Raw genomic sequence first — 22743 nt, 5'->3', positions numbered from 1 at the left:
AGAGGGAGAGAGGCGGGATTTGGACACGGCTATACTCACGGTCCGAAGGCGGGCGTCATACATACCCACTACGTCATACCCACTACGTCATACCCACTACGCTGTACACCCACGCTTGTGGAGCTCCGCTGTTTCATCAGATTTCACAAGCGTGGAACTAGCTTAATTTTTTTTAATTTGTAACCACAAGCCCGATGCCGTTGATACGTGGCGTCACATATTTCAAATTATTTCACATTTTGGGCCATTGTGGTATGCCGTAAAAGGTCTGAAACTTGCTAAGCTCAGTGTTTGACTCTCTTAGAGTATATAATGTAGTCCGTCTTTACCTATCAAATATTAACTAGGTCCCGGCAGGCGCCCTCAGACTATGTGAAGTCACGGTGGCTTGGTTGCGGAAACTTGATGGCGGTGTCGCCACTTGTACTTCGTTATTGCGTCTTTTTCTGGCTTACTAAGCATTAGTCCTAGTACTAAGAGGCTTAGTCCCTTTTTGGAGAGAGCGAACCCAGAAGTCGCAACTGCGTTAAATCTTGCGAATATGTCCCACCTTCTTTTTTCGTCATTTTCCGCCCGTCTGCGTAGTCATCTTATTTCGTGCGCGGCGAAGCACACCTTATTCTGCAACGTCGTATATGTCTGCATGAATAGATGAAACGGGGTCCCCTTTTTTTTCGAAAGTGGAGATGATGAATTAGATTTCGAGTGAGAAGGAAGCAGTCATGGTGTTTTTTTTTTTGTTTTTTTCTAGAGGCAGGTCAGCAACACGGCTAAGCGCTGAGTTAGAGTCGCGACTTACTCGCGAACATATTTCTGCGCCCTTAATGATCAGGCGGCGTGTCTTTCGTAAAGATTACATTTTGCAAATTCTCGTAGGCTAAGCTCTTCGAGAGAAGGTTGATCCGTGTTTTCGTTTCCCCAAATACCGCACTGCCCCAGAATTTACGTCGTATATCTCGCTGGTTTATCTCTTTTCTATAACGAACTATATTATTTTATATTTCTGCACAAGTTCGCACAGAATGTTGAACATCGGAGCGTCTGGCGTATCGCGAGGAACGAACTTGTTATGAGCGCCGAATGAAGATGATTTTTCGTTTTGTTTTCCACTGCAGGACGAAGGCCTCCGCTTCCAGCGATCTCCAATTACCCCTGTCTCGCGCTAGCTGATTCCAAGTTGCGTCTGCAAATTTCCCGATTTCATCATTCGACCCAATTTTCCTGCCGCCTTCGACTACCGTCCTGACGCCTAGCAGTGTTTGAGATCAAAGGTTTGGGAGCGCTTGGTCCTCATCAGTCTTAGTTTATGCCGAACTTAGATAGTGCTCACTCAGTGCTCATTCTCTTCCTCCTTTTCCTCTTTCCATTCCCCCTTTCCTTTACCGCCAGTATAGGGCAGCCAACCGGACGCTCGTCTGGTACACCTCCCTGCCATTCATCTCCTTGCTTTCTCTTTCTCTGTTAATACTCAAGAGCCTTATGCTAATATGGTCTGATAGAAGTCACTTAACTATTGCCTGTCTTCTTGCGAATGCCATTATTGTATTTTCCCCCATCGGTTTCCTTGATATTCATTTACCGTCGCCATTCTTCCGCTAAAGCCTTTCTCGTTAATGCAGAGTAATGTGTCGGCGAAGCACGCCGACAAGAATTTTAGCATTTCTCTCTCTCTCTCAATTTCTCTCCGTGGCGTTCGTCACAAGTCATCGTCATCAATATCGTCAGCCTATTTATATGCCCACTGCAGAATGAAGGCTTCTCCCTGCGATCTCCAATTACTCCTGTCTTGCGCTAGCTGATTCCAACTTTCGCCTGCAAATTTCCTAACTTCATCACCCCACCTTGTTTTCTACCGTCCGCGACTGCGCTTTCCTTCTCTTGGTCTCCATTCTGTAACTCTAATGACCCACCGGTTATCCATCCTTCGCATTACATGGCCTGCCCAGCTCCGTTTTCTCCGCTTAATGTCAACAATATCGGCTATCCCCGTTCGCTCTCTTATCTACACCTGTCTCTTAGCATTACGCCTAACATTTTTCGTTCCACCGCTCTTTGCGCGGTCCTTAACTTCTTCTCGAGCTTCTTTGTTAACCTGGAACACGTGCTCGTGCTGGCTTCCTTTCTTTTGATGAAGGCTGTACGTACATGTACACGCGCACGCATGTGTACATACGCATATGTATTCGCAGGGTAGCAAACTCAAATTCATTAGGCGATTTTTTTTCTTTTCTACGAAGTGGTTGTTGCATGCTCTCGGCCCTTGTAAGTGTTATAAATATTCCTGGTTTAGGACGGTGACCTGTTGGGCTATGGGGTGACGCATTGTGATCATTGAGCTAAGCGGAAAATTTGTGCGTCTATCCTGTCAGCATTGCCTCTCTTCTCTTCCTGCTGATTTTCCATTCAGCGCAGAGCTAATCTATTCCCGGCTCTATATGCGTAATCACTTCAACTCACGCTCAGCTGGCTATCTATACACATTGTAAGGTTTTCTTAATGGCGCCCCAAACTGCACATCAGACTAGACAAAAAAGAAAAAAAAAACCGTGGCAGCTGGTTTGCTACAACATCCGAGCCAACATAAACCATTCTCAGAGCGATCGACGTCTATGCGACGTTGAACGGCCGACGTCGCGGCGACGTCGCATGGTAGACGTTGCCGCGATGTCGTACGGTAGAGGTCTGATAGACGTCGAAAGGCCGATATCCCTGTGACGTTGTACGGTAGCAATCCAGTAGGCGTTGCTCTGTTGCTATTACCCCGACGTTGCTAGGTAAGCAAGGCGGTGATCAAACACGGCGCTGCGTACACGTGGAAAAGGCGTTGACTCCGCTCCCCCACGTACGAACTGATATATAACCCCGAGAGCACGTTTAAGCCGCGAGACCCGGAGTCCTGCGAGCGCGCCGCGGTTCCAGTTTTCCAAAGGGAGAAAGGAAAATACGCAGCCGCGGTTTCGGAATTCTCGGGGCCCCCTGGAAGAGCCACCGGCGTTTCCTTTGTACTAATACCCCGCAGTATTGCGAAACCTATAGCGCATGACGTCACTTACCGCACATACTCGAGGAATGGTCGTGCTGAAACACTGTTTCTTTTCTTTCTTCCAAAGTCTTGCGCAAGAATTTTGTCAATGACTATCACACGGATAAAAGGGCGAAGTGTTAGCTTGGTAAAGGATTTCATCGCGGATATTTACGGTGTTCGCGTTGACACGATACTACCTTACAGACTAGTGCAGGATCAAATAGACAAAAGTGTAAAGAAGCCAAACAAAATAAACTTATACATGTGTTGCCACGGCTATGACTTGGTACATATGATTATTTTTATTATTTATTTACTTCATCTACTCTCGATACTCATTAAGTTCAGAGTCAATAACAGTATATGTAGCTGGGTTCTCATTTCTTTTTTTTGTTATTTTTTTAAAGGAATATCCTCATGTCCTCTGCTAAGACTAGCGATTTCTAATTAATACGCGGATGAAACCTAAAACTGATAGTTTTAAAACTAGAAGATAACATATCTTCTAGAGCTCTTTACTTTGAGAACTTATGGACTCCTTTAGTACCCCTTGATCGAAGTTAAAGGGCGCAGCTACAAGACGAGTCGATACGATACCTAGGAGACGGATTTCGAAAGAACGGTGCGTAACCGACCGCATCCTAGGCTATGCCGTCATTTTGCTTTGCCTAGTACCGGGATTACTACACTTCGTTGCACAACAACAGCGCTTTGCAGGGAAAGCTGCGAGCCGTGTTCTGTAGCTGGAGACTCACCAGACGACACTGCCGCGCGCATGGAGCCAAATGTAGAGAGAAAAGATGGGCGATAAGAGTTTTAAGGGGGCTGCATCGCTTCATTGGTGAATGGGGTTTGGAAGAAACATGGGGTTGCTTGTAAGCAAATACGGGGGTCCAATGCAGATCACTAACTATACCCAAGTCGACTTGAAACAACCAGATCAGTAAGGCTTGGGCTTATCGGTTGCGTTCTGTCGTCTGCTCGCTGTATTCTCGCAGACGACTTGCTGTGGCACTGAACGCAAGCTACCGAGTCAAATCACGTTCAAGTAAGGGGTGCCCCTGAAATAACTCCCTCGTTCTCATCCGCCTTAGTCTAAGGCGGAGAAGTGAAATCTTGAAAGACTATATTATTCACAACGGCAAGTAAAACAAGATTCAACATTGAGCAGTAAATTTTAGTTAGTTTTCTGTCTTTCGGTACGGCGTCCGGGCAAATGCGAAACTGTCGCACGTGAAAGCTACGCTGATTCAGTAAATGATTCGGCACCTTTCGTTCTCCCCAGACACTAGAAAAGACATGTGCGTAGCGTTTGTATGGCACTTTCGAGCGGTGAAATAAGTCGTTTACTGCGAAAACCGTAATTAACGCAAGAGCCTAAAGTTTTGCGCACCGATAAGCCATAACTGATCACGGGAAAGAAATTTACAGAAGAATAAAATTGGGTTGGAGTGCATACGGCAGGCATTGCCAAATCCTGACTGGGAGCTTACCAATGTCGTTGAAAAGAAAAGTGTCCAATGATTGCACCGGTGCTAACATATGGGGCAGAAACATGGAGGTTAAGAAAGAAGCTCGAGAAAAAGTTAAGGCCCGCACAAAGACCGATGGAATGAAAAATGTTAGGCTTAACGTTAAGATACAGGAAGAGAGTGGTGTGGATCAGAGATAAAACGGGGATAGCCGATATTCTAACTGACAATCAGAGAAAAAAGAAATGGAGCTGGGCAGGCCATGTAATGCGTAGGATGGATAACCGGTGGACCATTAGAGTCACAGAATGGATACCAAAAGAAGGGAAGCGCACTCAAGGCGGCAGAAAACTAAGTGGGGTGATGAAGTTAGGAATTTGCGGGCGCAAGTTGGAATCAGCTAGCGCAAAACAGAGGTAATTGGAGATCACAGCGAGAAGCCTTCGTCCTGCAGTTAACATATATGTATATAGGCTCATGATGGTGAAGAAGCCATAACACGTGTACTTCAACCAGATATCAAGCCGGGGCTCCGCTCAATTTTCCCAGGTCAGAGGCAAAATGTAATGTCGATTCTTGTCTCCGAGCCTGCTGACAAGTTATTATTTTCTTCCTGCTCCGCGGCATTTCGTAAAGACCCACCTACCGAAGGTAAGCGTTGTGCGAAGATCCGTTTGCGATCTACACAGTGACTATCACCAGTCAAACGACGCTTTCGACGAAAACAGAGCACACACAACAAAACTGGTCAAGACGGGACAAAAACAGGTAGTGCCCCATTAGCATCGAGGACCTTCAACGTTGTCCCAGGAATCATATGGGAGGCTCGGCCACCTCGAAGCACCAACGAGCATTTCACTGTACTGCACGCAATAAGCGATACAGAACGTAAGCCTTTTTCGTCCCCCCCCCCCCCCTCCATTTTCCGCCTCCCGCATTGCTCAGTTTATTTTCTGGCCTCTCGTGTTCCTTTTGTTCTGTGCTACTTTTGTACCACGGCACTCGGCGCACGACAGGAGACGAGAAGATTGCGTTTTGTCTCTCTTTTCTTTTTTTTTTTCGTCCTACGCGGCTTCGCGGTTCCTTCCGCGCCGACCCACTTTATTTAAACACGAGTTGGATGAGATAAGAGAGACGGCGGCGAAGAAATTTCGAAACGAGCCTAGAAAGAGAATGGACATCGAGAAGGCTGCAGGGTGGATCGTGCAAGAAAGGCACTGGGGGTACAAGGGGAGGGGGTGCTGTGCGAAGTGTGTTTAAGAACTCGACGTCGTATCTCAGGGGAATCCCCCCGCCGCGCCAGTGCTGGGATTGTGGTTAAAGCGAGGGAGTGGGGAAAAAAGAATTAGGGAAGACGAGTCAGTCGCTGAGAAGACAGAGCGGGCGTGTGACCTTCCTTGCCGAGTCAGGAGGGTGGACAATTGCTCTGCCGTTTCGAGAAATCGCTTTAGGACTGGCCAACTTTTGCTTTTACGCTAGAATTCCTCGTGTGCTGTGCGATGCAACCGCTGCGTAAACAGTGGTGAGCGAGTGGATAGGAAAAGCCTGCGGCGACGTTTATCTGTAATGTCTACAGGCTGTACTCGCAAATTGTTCATAGTCTGCGTTTTGTTCGTAGACTGTCATGGACTATGATTGCTATAATTTCGTAGAGGCCGTGAAGTCTGTTGACGTTCCGTGAACAGTAATTATACTTATGGCCTTAGTGTTTTCGTGAACACGTGTCTAGGACGTTATATAGACTATACAGTGCAAGCGTTTATAGACTATGCAATTTTTGGATTACGCGAAAGCGTTTGACAAAATATCGCATCGGCGCCTATTTCTAAAACTTTCTCATTTGCATCTGCGTCCTGATATCCTAAAATCGCTCGAACAATTTTAACAAACCACTCGCAGTATGTATCGGTTAACAACCACGATTCTAACGTTGCATCCGTCACATCAGGCGTACCAAAAGGATCCGTCCTTGGCTCCCCTTCTTTTCTTGATTTATATTAACGACTTACCCTTTCACGTATCCTGCAAAATCCGCATTTTTGCCGATGTCCGCGTCATTTACCGCGCAGTCAATAACATCACTGACCAAACAGCTCTTCAAGTTGACCTTAACCACGTACAAGAATGGTGTGATCATTGGATGATGACACTCAAGTCTAATAAATGCAAACTTGTTTCATTTACCCGTCTTCGTCGCCCGCTTCGCTTTTCGTATCGGATTAGTAAAGACTCTGTTGAATTAGTAGAATCTTACAAATACTTAGGTGTCACCTTGGCTAATGACCTAACCTGGAACGTGCATGTTACTAATGTCATTTCATCGGCTAACAAAACATTGTGATTTCTAAAACGTCACATTCGCTTCGCTTCATTGCATGTAAAGCTGTTAGCCTATAAATCTTTAGTAAGAACGAAACTTGAATACACATCTTCCATCTGGGATCCGCATCAAGCATATCTCGCCAAAGCCCTTGAGGCAGTTCAAAATCGCCGCCACCAGGTTCATTCTACGTACGCCTACGACCGTCTGCATTTCACACTTCAAAAAAGAATCTTCCTTATCGCTTCTATCCTTTCGTCGCCGCATTGCCACCATATACCTCTTCCACAGGTTCTACTATTCGACGCTTAATCGTCCACCATACATTGTCTCCCCATCACGCCGGTCACAACGCATTGGCCATCCTCTGCAGGTATAGCACAACCAAACTCACGCACAAATACATTTTCAGCCTCGTTTTTCTACCGGGCATCTAAAGACTGGAATTCCCTTCCTCATCAAGTTGCTACGGTCACCTGTTCATCACAATTCAAGATGTAACAACGTTTTTATCTAACGAATTGAAAGCATTGTAACACTTCTTTGTATATGTTGTATCCTCACCCCTTGTGTAATACCCCTAATACACCTTTAAGGAAATAAAATGAAAAAAGAAAATGAAATGAAATACAAGAGAGCGATGCCTTCAATGTAAACTAGACAAGTTGTATTACACTTAGCCAAAAATGAAAACGAAATCTGTTGAAAGTGCTCTGACATTTTGAGAACTTGGTACCGCCAAATTTTATTTTGATGCACGAAGTTTTCAATAGTACTTGGGTACTTCTACGGTGCGACTGTCGTGGGAACATTGAAAAAAAAAATGTAGATGTTAGCGGTCTCGATGGGGCGTCTGCTACATCATGGTATCATCCCAAAATTTCACCAAGTATTCTGGCTATTAGCAGACAATAACTAAGCGACATTATTGGTCATTTAATTGACCATGCAGAATTTGTGCGTTGCTATTGCATGAAGGTTTAAGCGTAAACCGGTTCTGTAGAGTGTGCATGCACTTACGTAATCTGATTTGCCTAAATACGTGTGTAGGATAAATTTCTGTGCTTTCCGGAAGGGGGGATGGTACGTAATATTCTTCAAAATAGCGCTTCTTTTGAAATTTTGCTACAGAAAAGGGCTGCATTCCAACATGAAGATGTGCTCCAAATTTCAGGCTGCAACGAACGCGGTTCTGAATGCGGTTCTGAAGTGGTGCCAAATTAGCTCCCAGCTTTAAAATTGGGCTTGGCTTCATACGATTTCGCAGAACTCATCCTTCAAAAAAAAGCTAAACACCAACCGAAAGTTTTTTTTTTACTTTTGCAGTTGAAAAGCTTGCTCTATAAATTATTTCAGCTTTTAAGAGTTTCGAATGTCCACGGAAAATGGCACCGCTTGACCATTGGCAGTAATGCGTTTGTTTGTGTATTAGCAGGTTTGCCTATGGTACTTTAAGTTCTCAAAGACTTTGAATACTAACACAGTTGTCATGTTCATATGATACTTTCCGGAGGCAGGGATGCCTCGTTTTCTATCACACCTGGAGAGAGAGAGAGAAAAGAAAACTCAGATTCGGCGGAAACCAGTATGCTATCTTGCGTCAGCAACCTGGCCAGACCGTGCTCACGAGTTCGCGAGGCCCATGCAGATCGCTGCTCTTTTGCTCAATTACTCTAAAGCAAGCCAAATAAAAATGAAAGTTACAGTAATTGACAGGAAGCATTTTGCAAAACATTGTCAGGTAAATGAGCCGGAAATTAAACCTCTCGTGCATTTTAGGGTCGATCGTTCGCAGCTGAACACTTAAACGCTGTTTCTGAAAAGCACTGTTCTTGCTCACAAATGGAACATTAACTCCGCAACAAGCAAACGCTTGCTGATAGATTTTGGTGGGTTGTATTCTGCCTAATGCACTTGGTGAACTAGAACAATTATGTTACCTCAAAAAGTTCTTAAAATAAAGAATACATAAAGAATAAAGAATACTGAAAGACGTCATCTAACGCGCACCTTAATGTAAAGCGACGGCAGGCCCGTAACTACTCAAAAGATCCTAGGCACATGGCTAACAGATACATTACAAAGGCGAGAGCTAGTGACCCTTCTAAGATTTTTTGGTAGCAAGTAATGTTGTTGGAAATAATCGATTGCAGTTTCTATTCCTTTTTGTGCCCATAACCATTCGAATTGCCGCGACCTGACTTCGTGTTTTCTGTATTTAGTGCATGACAGCTGACTTCACGTTCTAGGGTTTTTTAGATGACACCTGTTGTGATTTGAATTTAATTAATGTGAGCTGCATTTACGTCACCCGAGTGTCCGACTGCTTTTTGTTGTTGACCTTATTTTGTTAAGTGCCGGCTTGTTATGTCGTATTTGGTATGTGCTTGTTCTATCAGAAAATCAGTAGTCGGTCCCGCCTAAAGGCACCAACATCTCTTGAATATCGCGTATTAAAAATATAAGAAAATTGCACTCACCATGGGACGTGAACGTCGAAAACTTTGTTTTGAAGCAAATCGCGATGTGAATTCCATTGTCTCAGTTTAGTCGAAACCCCGCGCCGCGAAAAATAGCTGACAGAAGTTTCATCGCCCAAAAAGCATTAGGTATTTTTAAGCGGAGCTTTATAGGGCTCGCAAGTGTCGGCGGTGGTGGTGCTGGTGTCACGCTGAAAAGTGGGCCGATCCTGGCGATAGTGCAGAAAGGATCCAAGTTCAATGGCACCTACCAGGGACAAAAAAGAAAGAGAGAGAGAGAGATAGAATTGAAGAGAGAAAGAAAGAAAGATAGAAAGAAAAAAAAACTGATTTTCTCGACAGGGGAAGGGTTGGTGATTTTTTTTGTACATCTTTCTTGACGGAATTCCAAGGCCAGATAGAGATGAAAACTTACTATTCCAACACTTATCACTGCATTCAATAAAACTTGATATAGAGAAGGGGGAATGCCATGACTATACACTGGTCCACACATAAGAGCCAACGCTGTGGCAGCTACGTACTTTTCCCCAGTGTAGAGTAGCAGGCCAGAGCATGGCACAGCTCAGGCCGACCTCTCTGCCTTTCTGTAAATAAATTTCGCTCTCTCTTGTTTGACCTTGGGCCCTTCCTGCAATAATCCCTTATGGGATTGACAGTATCTATCTATCTATCTATCTATCTATCTATCTATCTATCTATCTATCTATCTATCTATCTATCTATCTATCTATCTATCTATCTATCTATCTATCTATCTATCTCTCTCTCTCTCTCTCTCTCTCTCTCTCTATATATATATATATATATATATATATATATATATATATATATATATATATCGGCCTATACTATGCAGAAAATGAGCTAGCGTGAGCGGAATATGGACGCTGTCTGTATTTTACTGTTTCAATAAACCGGCTGATTGTCAGGCGAATAATAAATGGATTATCCCTATAAATGCGAACTGTGTCTGCTGAACAGTTGTGTGCCTCGCTTTGTGGTCTTACACTTTCGATGGACAATTATACTGTCCATATACGACGTCTATAGGCCGTCTGTCAGCGGTCTGATAGTTACGTGTAGGCAGAACGTGTGTATATATATATATATATATATATATATATATATATATGTGTGTGTGTGTGTGTGTGTGTGTGTGTGTGTGTGTGTGTGTGTGTGTGTGTGTGTGTGTGTGTGTGTGTGTGTGTGTGTGTGTGTGTAACGAGGCACCCGCCGCGGTGGCGCAGTTAGCTAACGCATTGCGCTGTTGAGCACGAGGTCGCGGGATCGAATCCCGGCCACGGCGGCCGCATTTCGATGGAGGCGAAATGCAAAAACGCCCGTGTGGTTGCGTTGTAGTACACGTTAAAGAATCCCGGGTCGCCAAAATTAGTCCGGAGCCCTCCACTATGGCGTGCCTCCTAATCAGAACTGGTTTTGGCACGTAAAACCCGAAAAAGAAACATATATAACGATGCAAATAAGTCAATACGATAAATGCAGTATGCTGACTTCGTGCCTACTTGGACTGTTGCTGTCTTTCAGGTTGGCATCTTCAATTTGTGGGACTTTACGAGCAACAGCCTGCCTTCTAAAAAGAATAAAGAACTTATAAAGACTACTGTCGAGCTTTAAATACGTAAGAAAATACGTAAGAAGAAGTGCTTAGCGGCACCCTCGGCTCTCAAATCGGGGCCCTCTGAGTTCGAAACTATAGTGATACATCTACCCTGCAATGACGCTAAGTTTTATTACCTTTATTGCGTATAAATAAGGAGGAATCGCTGACGCCCGTACTGAATAAATAGCTCAGCCATATATGACCGGTAAAAGTGAGAGAAAAAAAAATTAGGAACCTCAATCTGTGTCGCACACGCCTACTCGCTCACTTGAGTATAATCCGCTCGTGGCGTAAGCTTATGTTTATGCGTTCTGGTTCAGCTTTGACATCGGCAATCCTTGATTTGTGCGAATTGCAGTGGTGGTCAGGTAGAACGAACTCATACACAACATTTCCTTTACTTATTGCGAGAAAGCGGACATTGATTGAACTTATAACTTCGACGTCTTTCTCTACGATTATTACATTATTACTATTATTCACAATTTGCTCAACTGCCTTTCTTCTCCTTTTTCTTTTGTATTTACCTTGCGCTTTGTTGTATGTACACTCTTCGTTTCATAATTGTTCTTTTTAGGCATTGTTTGTGGTTTTTTTTTTACTTATGTTCACCTGCAGCTTTTGTTGTTTTATTTGTTTTGTTTTGTTTTTATGCGCTTAATCTATGCGTGGGCCAGCACTCGGACCTCAGGGTTATTCTTGTGCACGATAAACCAATGACTTAATTGATTGATGATAATTAATAATAATCACACCATTGTAGACTATAACACCGCACATACACACACTGAAAGATAGGCAGGCAACAAATTGTCGCCTAAAACGGACACCGTGCCAAGCTGCTTAAAAGGGGGCAGTCAAAAGGGAAAAGGCCGAAGAGTAAGGCAGGCTCTCTCCAAGAGTAAGGAGAGAGAGAACAGCTATGTATACCACGTGATAGCCGAATCCCGTATATGAGAATACAAGGCTCGCATCTTTGTGGACATTGTAACCAAGTTGAAGGCCTACCTTCACTGCTGTGCTGTTCGAGCAGCCAGAAAAAATACCGCGTCCAACCAACCAATAAAAAAAAATCATAACCCGATGTTTATGTTGCAGACGACAAAGAACCGTGCACACTGTTTGTACATCTCTGTAAGTTGCTATACGTAATGTATAAAACGAAGAAAAAAAAGAGAGAGAAAGCGTTTGATCCCGCGGAAATACTCTTGTTATTCTCTACCCGCTTCAAAAAAGAAAAAAAAAATCCTTCGCGATATTCAATGTATATAACGCGATGCACCGGGCCATGAAAAAGTGCATCTAAACGGAAAACAGAGGTCTCAATCTCACGGCCCCCTGCGCAGCCCACGTAATCCTCGCGAGCATTAATCTGCATTTCTAATTAGGCTAAGCCGTGGGCGACCCTCTCCTATTACCCGCCCATCGCTACTTCACTTGTCCGGGGCAGGGCCCGCACTGCGGGTCGTGCCTGGGAGAAATGTCTGTCTTTTTTCGTAGTTGCTGCCCGATCCCTGACGTAGGTTGGGATCGTTTGGTTTAAGGTATCACAGCGCAGCGTGTGGTGTTGCGGCTAGCTAGAAGGCAGTGCATGGAGAACGGTGTTTCGAGAAATACTGCGTAGTCGATATCATTATTGTTCTTTCCTTCTTTTATTTGCGGGATCTGTACAAATGGCTGCCGAATTTCCTGCATATATCCATAGATGAATATGTGGCGCTGGTGTTTGCGGTAGCTGCAACTACCACGGCGGTTTAGCCTGAATGGCAATGTTGACTATAGTACTTGCGTTCGCCTGAATTTCGTCCTTCTGGTTTCAGAAAGGCGTCGTGGCTCGGCTGATTGATCGTAATCGACAAAATATCGCGTTTTAAGTGCAGCAATTCTCCGTGATTATGCGTGTTCGAAGATTTATTGCCTTCATGCTTCGAGTAAAAAATGATTGATTTGTAAATTTTACGCGAATAAATGCAGATAAAGCGAAATAATTAAGTGAAGCCACAAGAACGCGAAGAACATCAAATGAAGCCACAGACACCATGGCCATGGTGGTCGAACGATCGAACAGTGTTGCCAGGTTTGGCTATATATAGCCAAATTGGGCTACAGGAAAAAAAAATTGGCGTTGACTTGGACGAGTTGGCTATGTGGCTATATTTGGGCTACTGAAAATCTGCTACTTTGCTGTGTTTGGGCTATAAGTGGCTCCCTAATCCACGCTCCAGAGGTGGCTCGGATGGGGTAGAAGCAAATCTTGAAGGCTATGTTTTAGCTGGCTGAGCCGGCCGCGTGGCTGTGCGTGTGTGCGTGCGCGAAATGACGCCCCCTCCCCTTCCCTTCCCTCTCTGCGCCGTTGTCTGAGCCGGTGGCTTTGATCTTTGATGCACTTAAACTTACACCCCGCTTGACTATTATGCACCCGATCTCCGGGCATCTGAATGATCCTGGGAGTAGTGAGTTTTTCACAGTACACTGTACTAACATGGCTATGCTCAGGAAAGGAGAGCAATAACATAGGTTCGGAGCCGTCGGGCGATCGTGACGCCGACATGAAAGAAGGGAAGCGCGGGTGGATGACACGCCCCAGTGTGTTCATGACCATGTCTTCATTCTGGGTGAAGTATCGCGCTGGGCACAGCTTTCTACCTACTCCACGTATCTCGCGCGAAGCTTTACTGCAATTTTCCTTCTTCTGCTAGATGAATTTTTGTTCGTGCTTACATTCGAGATTTCGATAGGTTGGGCGTAAGATCGGATCCTACTCCGAGAGGAGAATCCAAACATGGGGAAATGGGCCACGTCTGCGAGAACGTATAAAAAAGAATGGGAGCAAGACCCCGATCCAAATGTGGGTTCTGGTGCTTTTACTTCTAGATGGTTTGCCCGTAAAGTCACGGATGCAGATACTCATTCTGCTAATATCGAAACATGTTTGCCACGATGACATCAGTGCACCACGTCACATGAACTTTACCCACCGTGTTAGCTTAGCTTGTGAGGTGTCGCGCTGCTAGCTCGAGGACGTGTGTTTGATTCCTGGCCACAGCGGCCACATTTCGATCAAGGCGAAATGCAGGAACACCAGTGTACTTAGATTTAGGTGTACGTTAAAGAACCCAAGGTGGCCAAAATTAATGCGGAGTCCTCCACTACGTCATGCTTCCCAATCATATCGTGGTTTTGGCACGTAAAAACCAGAAATTATTAGAGAGTTTTAGAATAGAGGCCTCAAACGTTTTGGGGGCCCCAAAGAAATAGCGTCGAAGCCACTGCGCATGTGCAAGGCGCAAACTGTGCTTGGATTTGGCGTCGGGCAAGCTATTTCATCAATTTAGCGGGAGCCCCAAAAGCTGCCCCAAAAGCTTATGTCAACAAACAAGGCGGCACCCATCGAAGCTCTAACCTTGCACCAAACTGGGCTCGATTTGTGGTAACGAGTGAAGTTCGTAAAATAGGAGAAGTGATTGCGATTATCACTTTCTCTCAACTAACATGTGTAATGAAGATTGATTCATTAGACGCCGCTGATTCCGAATTCATGACTCGTAGGCCAAATACGGATTGACTTGGCTGGGTGAAGGTACGTAAAGCTGGTTACCCAAAACTAAACGCAACAAGTTGCTTACTGCTAATAGAATAAGTTCTAAATTTTAATAAAACACGAAGATCTAAATTACTCTCCTTATCATAAAACGGATCATAAAACGGTACATTTTAGTTTAATATTTATGCCCCAACGCTAACACCCACAAAGCTCTTTGGGGGCCCCTATTCTAAAACTTTATTAGCACTTCAACATGGTTTGCTTTTTGACAGTAACCAGTTTTCACAGCATAACCACTGTTATCCATTTGTTGTTTACCTTTGCTCTTAGTGCGCCATTGCGCCTTTTGCCAGTTCGAACGAGTTACGTTCGGGACGTGCTCGTCGCCGAAAACGACTGCGCGCTTCTTACACTGGTGTGCCGTTTTGCGCAGTAATCTTTGAAAGCTTCGCTCACACCGATTCAGACAGCGAGTGGCATCTGTGTTCTGACACTTTATATTAACGCTTGTTCTTGCCGTGAGACCTATAAGATGGCGGCCAAGTTGATGTAAATGGACACTATATAGAGCATGTACCGGCCCCAGGCCAAGCTAATTTAAAAAAAAAAACGAGATAACAAGATAAGACGATGAGACAAATAACCCGAGATGTCATAGCGCGAAAGACTAGTTTTAGCTCATAAAAAAAGAAGCCGTGAGCACGTCGCAGATCGATGGACAGCTTAACTTCTACGCCGTAGGCAAAGATGACGTGAGATATCGATGATGCTAAACGTTATTTTGCGTTCACGACAGCTAAAAAGCAGAGTTTGTACGTAATATTACTGTAAATGCCTAAAGATATCAATGTAGTACTATCTGTCATAAAATAAAAGCACTATTTTCGCCCTCTCCAGCGATTCGCTGGAACTTAAAAGCTTCCGGGCCCAACCAAAAAGTGTTCTGTGCAAGCACGATGTCGCTGTTGTTGATGTCAAGGGCCGACCATCATGGCGGCATGGACATTTTGTTACGGCGGGTTGTGCAAAAAAGGATTGCCGTAGTCGAATGTGAAAACGTATACACAAATAAAACTGCAAATAAACATGCATGGCTATATTGGGCTACGAAAGTTTTTCCACTTTTTTGTGTTTGGCTACATTTGGGCTACCACTTCTCTAGCTTTTGGCTACGCCGCCTCGTCGGACCTGGCAACACTGCGATCGAAGTGCCATCGCTTTCTCTGGAAGTCTCGCTATGGAACCTGTGCAACAAAAGTGATTTGTATGTATGTATGTATGTATGTATGTATGTATGTATGTATGTATGTATGTATGTATGTATGTATGTATGTATGCATGCATGCATGTATGTATGTATGTATGTATGTATGTATGTATGTATGTATGTATGTATGTATGTATGTATGTAGTATGTATGTATGTATGTATGTATGTATGTATGTATGTATGTATGTATGTATGTAGTATGTATGTATGTATGTATGTATGTATGTATGTATGTATGTATGTATGTATGTATGTATGGTATGTATGTATGTATGTATGTATGTATGTATGTATGTATGTATGTATGTATGTATGTATTGTATGTATGTATGTATGTATGTATGTATGTATGTATGTATGTATGTAGTAGTATGTATGTATGTATGTATGTATGTATGTATGTATGTATGTATGTATGTATGTATGTATGTATGTATGTATGTATGTATGTATGTATGTATGTATGTATGTATGTATGTATGTATGTATGTATGTATGTATGTATGTATGCATGCATGCATGCATGCATGCATGCTTTATTGCCGCAAAACAAAATACAGTATTGCAGAAGGAAAGTTGGGGGAAAAGCGGCTCGTGGCAGCTTGACCAGCCCCGAATACCCGTAAAACAAAAGGAGCAGCAAAGCAGAAACATAGTTTTTCTAATTGCTTACAATTCACGCGCTACAACATACCATGCATAAACATCACAGATGAGAAAAAGCAAAACAAGATGCACAAAAAAAAAAACAGAATAAAAAACGTACAACATGCCAATGCACTGCCCAGCATTAGACAGCAGCATGTAACTCCCATGCGAGAAAAAAAAAAGCAAGAATTCCCGGAGGAGAACAAGACACAGTACCAATTTCAATACCGAGTGTGAGAGAGAGAGAGAGAAGTTTAATGATGCGAAATGCAGAGAGGTCGGCCTGAGGTAAATTCCTCTAGCCAGCTACTCGGCGTTGGGGGAAGGGGAAGAGGGAGAGAAAGAGGGAAAAAAGAGGCGCATGATGTGTGACGGTGACGAGAGAAGGAGGATGTAAAACATATGGCAAGAAATTTGGCATGCTCAAAGCCTACAGTCAAGGTCCGTACTTTTTAAAAAAGTTCAGTAACGCCTGGATGGCCTTGAAACTCGATTGAGTGTCTGGCCAAGGGCCTAAAATAACGTCCTCCGACAACGGTGGGCTGTCGAGACGCGTAAGGTCATAAGATCATTTAGTAACCGAGATAATCTGGAGCGCAACATTTGCGATGCGTAATAGTGCGCGATTGTGGTACGTGCCAGTTCTCAGGATTTCGTGTATTTTAGGTAGCTTCGTGTTGATTAAAGTGAGCCAAGCAAGTAATGTAGATCAATTGCCTTTTCTGCTCATTTTTATCATCATCATCAGCCTATGTGTATCTCCACTGGAGGACGAAGGCCTCTCCCTGCGATCTCCAATTACCCCTGTCTTGCGATAGCTGATTCCAACTTGCGCCTGCAAATTCCCTAACTTCATCACCCCACCTAGTTTTCTGCCGTCCTCGACTGCGCTTCCGTTCTCTTGGTATCCATTCTGTAACTCGAATGGTCCACCGTTTATCCCTCTTACGCATTACATGGCCTGCCCAGCTCCATTTTTTTTCGCTTAATGTCAACTAGAATATCGGCTATCCCCGTTTGCTCTCTGATCCACACCGCTCTCTTCTTGTCTCTCAACGTTAGGCCTTACATGTTTCGTTCCATCGCTCTTTGTGCGATTCTTAACGTGTTCTCGAGCTTCTTTGTTAACCTCGAAGTTTCTGCCCCATATCCATATGTTAGCACCGGCAGAATGCAATAATTTTACACTTTTCTTTTCAACGACAGTGGCAAGCTCCCAGTCAGGATATGGCAATACCTGCCGTATGCACTCCTAACCAGTTTTATTCTTCTGTAAAGTTGTTTCTTCTGATCAGGGTCCCCTGTGAGTAACTGACCTAGATAAACGTACTCCTTTACAGACTCTAGAGGCTGACTGGCGATCCTGAATTCTTGTTCCCTTGCCAGGCTATTGAACATTATCTTTGTCTTCTGCATGTTAATCTTCAACCCCACTCTTACACTTTCTCGGTTAAGGTCCTCAACCATTTGTTGTAATTTGTCCCCATTGTTGCTGAATAGGACAACGTCAACCGCAAACCGAAGGTTACTGAGATATTACAATAGCAGGTTACAATAGCTTCGGTGAAACGTTTCATCGATAGCTATTGTAACCTGCTAAATTTGGAATTGGAATCATGGAATTACAATAATGTCGAAACACCGAACAAAAATAAAAGTAAATACAAGCGTGTACATAAAGACGCTGAATTGGACCATGTGATATGATTTGGCAAATCACACCTATATGGCACAAATAAACATTGAAATTATATGAAAGAATTCAGACCCCTTCCCCTGTCGAGAAAAAGGGGGGTAAACGAAGCTCGTGGCAAGACGACGCTGTCGCAGGCGTTCCGCTTTGTTTGCCCTAAAATCCCGCAACTCGGGGTCCGCGGCTCTTCGCTGACGTTTCGCCTGGGGTTCGGAAGCCCTCACGCTAGAATAGGCACGTCGACGACGAGCCCTTTCCCGAACGAGTTCGCGGCGCCGTTGCTCAAACGCAGCCTGCTCGTCGGCGGAAAGCAGGTCGCGGGGCCTGCCCATCCGGACGCCGAAACTGATCTGAGGCGAGGGAAGCCCGGCGGAGCGTGCGCTAACCTCCTTTCCTTTCGTTTCCCTCCCCGTGACACACCAAACGACCCTGATTGGTCGCGCGCGTCACGTGATTCGGCGCCGGCGCAGCTTTCCCCGCACCTGCTCTTTCTTTCTTTCTTTCTTTCTTTCTTTCTTTCTTTCTTTCTTTCTTTCTTTCTTTCTTTCTTTCTTTCTTTCTTTCTTTCTTTCTTTCTTTCTTTCTTCCTTTCTTCTTCCTTCCTTTCTTTCTTTTTTCTCTTTCTTTCCTTCAATGTTTCTTCTTTCTTGTCCCCGGCTCATACCCGCATATCCCTGGCTCATACCCGCGTATGCAATGTGGACGTTGCGTGACTACGCCGCCACCGAAATCTGTGACGCAGTACAAGCTTCGCTTGAATAATTGAGAAATACTTTTAGGTACCGTCGGGATTAACCGAATGATAAACTGCGGGGCCGCACGTTTCAGCTTCGCTGGCTAACCATCTGTACGGAGTGCTTGGGAGGTGATATTTGTGTTTTTTCACCTCGTATGTATGTGTACGCGTGCGCATATTTGTTGTTGTCTTTTCGCTTTTGGTTAACGCAACTTAACCCACTTCCTTCTGTACCATAATCGGCGCATATATTGAATGCAATGAAATAATAAAATAAAATAAACAAATAGGCGCACTTGTGGCCTCTATCGGGTATGTCTAGTTAGGATAACTACAGGTCACGTTTGTGCTCCAAAAAAAAAAAAAGGAAGCTTGCTCTGCAAAGCATTTTCCCGAGAGATGAACGTTCCTACGACGACTAAGTCGCAAAGTGAACGTAACGACAAAGAATAGTAAATGGTAAAAAATAGTAGTAATAAAAAATAGTTTTCCAGTAACCGAGCTAGCAACGCGATGAGAATCGTTATCCTTTCGCATGCATCTTAGAGCGGCGCATTTGTGGCACGGCGGTTACCACTAACAAGGCGTTCCTCTAAGCTCGCTACACTGCTAATTAGCGGTGCTCGTTAGCGAAACATGCTCAATCTCCGGGCCGTGTTCGAGAACAGTGTGTAAACGAGTTTGTTCCCAACTTCTCCGCCTGGAGTTTGTCGTCGCTCCGTTCCGGGAAAAGCGAAATGAAAATTGGCGCAGTTGATTGTGCGACGCCCAAACACCGTTCCGCATCAAGAAAAACGTACCCTTCACCACACAAGAAGCTGAGCAAAGAGGAAGGAGTCATCCTCCGCCGCCTACAGACGAACGCCCATGCACATGAAATAATCATGCAGAGACTGTACCCTACGCATTACTCGTACACATGCACCCACTGCGACGTCCCAGACACCCTGCAACACATGGTCCAGGATTGCCCACTGCGTGACACATCCACAGATCCCAGCTCACAAGCTCAACAAGACGACTCCAAACAAGGACGCCCCGTAGAGGCTGAAGAAGAGCACCCCAACTCGGCACACTTCAATACCACCACTGAAAGGTGGGAGGCGAAGCTCTCCTCTGACGACCTGGCCGACCAACGCAGTGGTGTGGCCCGGGACAAGAAGGCAGCCGAAGCCAGAGGGTTCCTGGAATAAGGAATCTCCCACCTAGGGTGAACCGGGTCCTTACTCGGATTACCGTTTCAGAAAATAAAAGTTTATTTCTCTCTGTCTCTCTCCGTTCATCTTTATTTTTGGCCATCGAGAGTGCGTTTGTACACAAAAGTAATACAATGCAATTTGAGTTATAACCTAGTATGGCAATTAAATAATTAATGATCGCTCAGTTGAACTACCCACGGGTGAAGCTTCACTACATTGCATAGAAAACGAAACTATAGGCTTCGTGTTAAGCTTGCTGCGCTTACGTCATCATTTTCAGGCGTCAAATGCAACGTAGCATATACGATACGTCGAACACAAGGTCAAAGAGTGATGCACGAATCACCGTGGCCTGAACGGGAAGCAGCGTATGACATACGCTTTACGATATACCTATTATATTTGTTTAAAAGAATAGTTTAAAACAGTGTCGCGGAGATAAAAAAAGTTCTTTGTATGACAGGCAGTTTAGTGCAACGAAATCTAAGGCGATGCTAAAATGGGAATCTCTGCAGCACCGAAGAGCGTCATTTCGACTGAAGCTTTTACACAGCATATATCATTTTCGTACTCGAATTCCCCGTGACGTGTACATTAACCAGCATCACTACACATCAGCACGCAAGGATAATGGATACAAGATTAGAGAATACCAATGCAATATATCTGCCTTTAGCAGCTCTTTTTTCCCAAGAACCATCAGTCAGTGGAACTGACTACTTTCCGCAGTTGTAGAAATCTCTTGTACTAACAAGCTCTTTTAAATACGAAGCATTTCTTGGCGAACATTTGCCACTTTGACAGTATCTATCTATCTATCTATCTATCTATCTATCTATCTATCTATCTATCTATCTATCTATCTATCTATCTATCTATCTATCTATCTATCTATCTATCTATCTATCTATCTATCTATCTATCTATCTATCTATCTATCTATCTATCTATCTATCTATCTATCTATCTATCTATAGATAGATAGATAGATAGATAGATAGATAGATAGATAGATAGATAGATCAAAAGTTTGGTCAAAATTGACCAAGCTTTGACCAAAATTTTGATCTTTCCGTGTCCATATTCTGAAAAATAGGTTCTTTCCTCAAATAGTCAAGGCCGAGCGATATGTGGGAAGTGCCGAGGGGAAGTGCCGAGCGATATGCTAAATGTTGCTTTGCATGCATAGCGTATGGATGAAGCCACGGCTGCCCCACGGTTCTGGCTTACCAGAGGTGTGCCTAGTGCGCGCACTAACATGCTGCGCTTTAGGCACTACGTTATAAGCTTTCATATGTGGCGTTCAGGAGGTCGCCTTAGTGACACACGTCTACTTCCCATCGCGGCTCGTTATGTCTTGCAAGAAGTCTAACCCCGATTGCATAACTTCATGTATTACCGAATGTGCAGCAGGCTTTCGCCTTCTTTTGTTACAGGAGTGTAACACCTGCAGAACGAACTTTTTTTTCTTTACGGAGCGATTGTGTAACGATAAGCAGTTCGCCGATTAAGTTTAAGCGTTCAATAAAAAAGATATAGAGAAATAATTAAGAAGAACACGACTGTGAATTCGGGAGTCTTGGTAAACCAGGCGACCTTGCGTGTCTCTCTCGGTGTCTGGTCGGTTGTCTGGACGAGGCTCGCCGGCTTCGCAAAAGAGCCGAGCCGATTCCTGGGACGCGCTCATTTATATAAATATACGCCAGACTGTTATATGTATATCTACCGTCTTCTATACTACCGGCGTTACGCTGTAGGAGACTTCTTCGTCGCAGTAGGCCGCTAATGAAAGACATTTCTGGCGCAACGCTTACCCGGCCCTGTATACAGCCTCACCGACTCACTTAGACTTTTTTTTTTCCTCTGTCCCCATCAAGTATGCTTCCCCGGTTGCAAAGCTAAGCTAGCCGGAGAAAATCGATATTCTTTGTCGGCGAAGTGGAGCGTGAGCGATGCGCAGCTAATTTTTTCCCTTCTTTGCGACGCAATTAATCACCTCCCAGCGGGAGATCGTGGTTCGGTACTACCAGGAGGCGAAGCCAACTTCCTCTCTTCGTCGAAAAAAAAAATAATAACGGCCAGCGATCGGCCGATTTCAAGCGGCACGCACACGCCGGCTTCCGTCGCGATGCAGATGTGTCTCGCTCAATACGGTGCAGCGTTAGCAAACCACCTCTGTAAAGTTCGCTTCGGTTTATAGTGTGGAGAGTCTACGAACACGCATAGCCTGTTTCAGTCGAGAATTACGATTCACTGTCGATAACTGTGTGACGGTAACGTAATTTCATATAGACTTCATTGAATCCGGTTTTGGCACGTAAAACCCGAGAATTCAATTCAACTTCACTGAAAGAGTCAATGTGGTAGTGTAATATGCCTGGCGCATCTTCTGTTTAGACCTCATAATTACGGAATAATTAAATATCGATGTATTGTACAGTGAGATATGTTGTATTCTTTCGCAAAAATAGTTGAGAGAGAGAGGCATTCTTTCATAGGTGCTGGAGATATTTGTCTGGCTCTGCTACTATATATACATGACATTGATGATGCATGCACTGCAAAAAAAAAAATAAAAAAAAAACAGGCGGTCGTCAATTTAACGTTTATGTTTTAATCATTTTTGACAAGTCATCGACGTCATTTCACAAGACGAAAGTTTCTGTCGCCTTTGAAAAATGAGAGATGGAGAGAGTCACGAATACCACATGAAAAAAAAAAAGAAAAGGAGAA

The sequence above is a fragment of the Dermacentor silvarum genome, chromosome 5 (assembly GCF_013339745.2).
Source record: "Dermacentor silvarum isolate Dsil-2018 chromosome 5, BIME_Dsil_1.4, whole genome shotgun sequence".
In the NCBI taxonomy this organism is placed as follows: Eukaryota; Metazoa; Arthropoda; class Arachnida; order Ixodida; family Ixodidae; genus Dermacentor; species Dermacentor silvarum.
Note: the sequence above shows the minus strand (reverse complement) of the source record.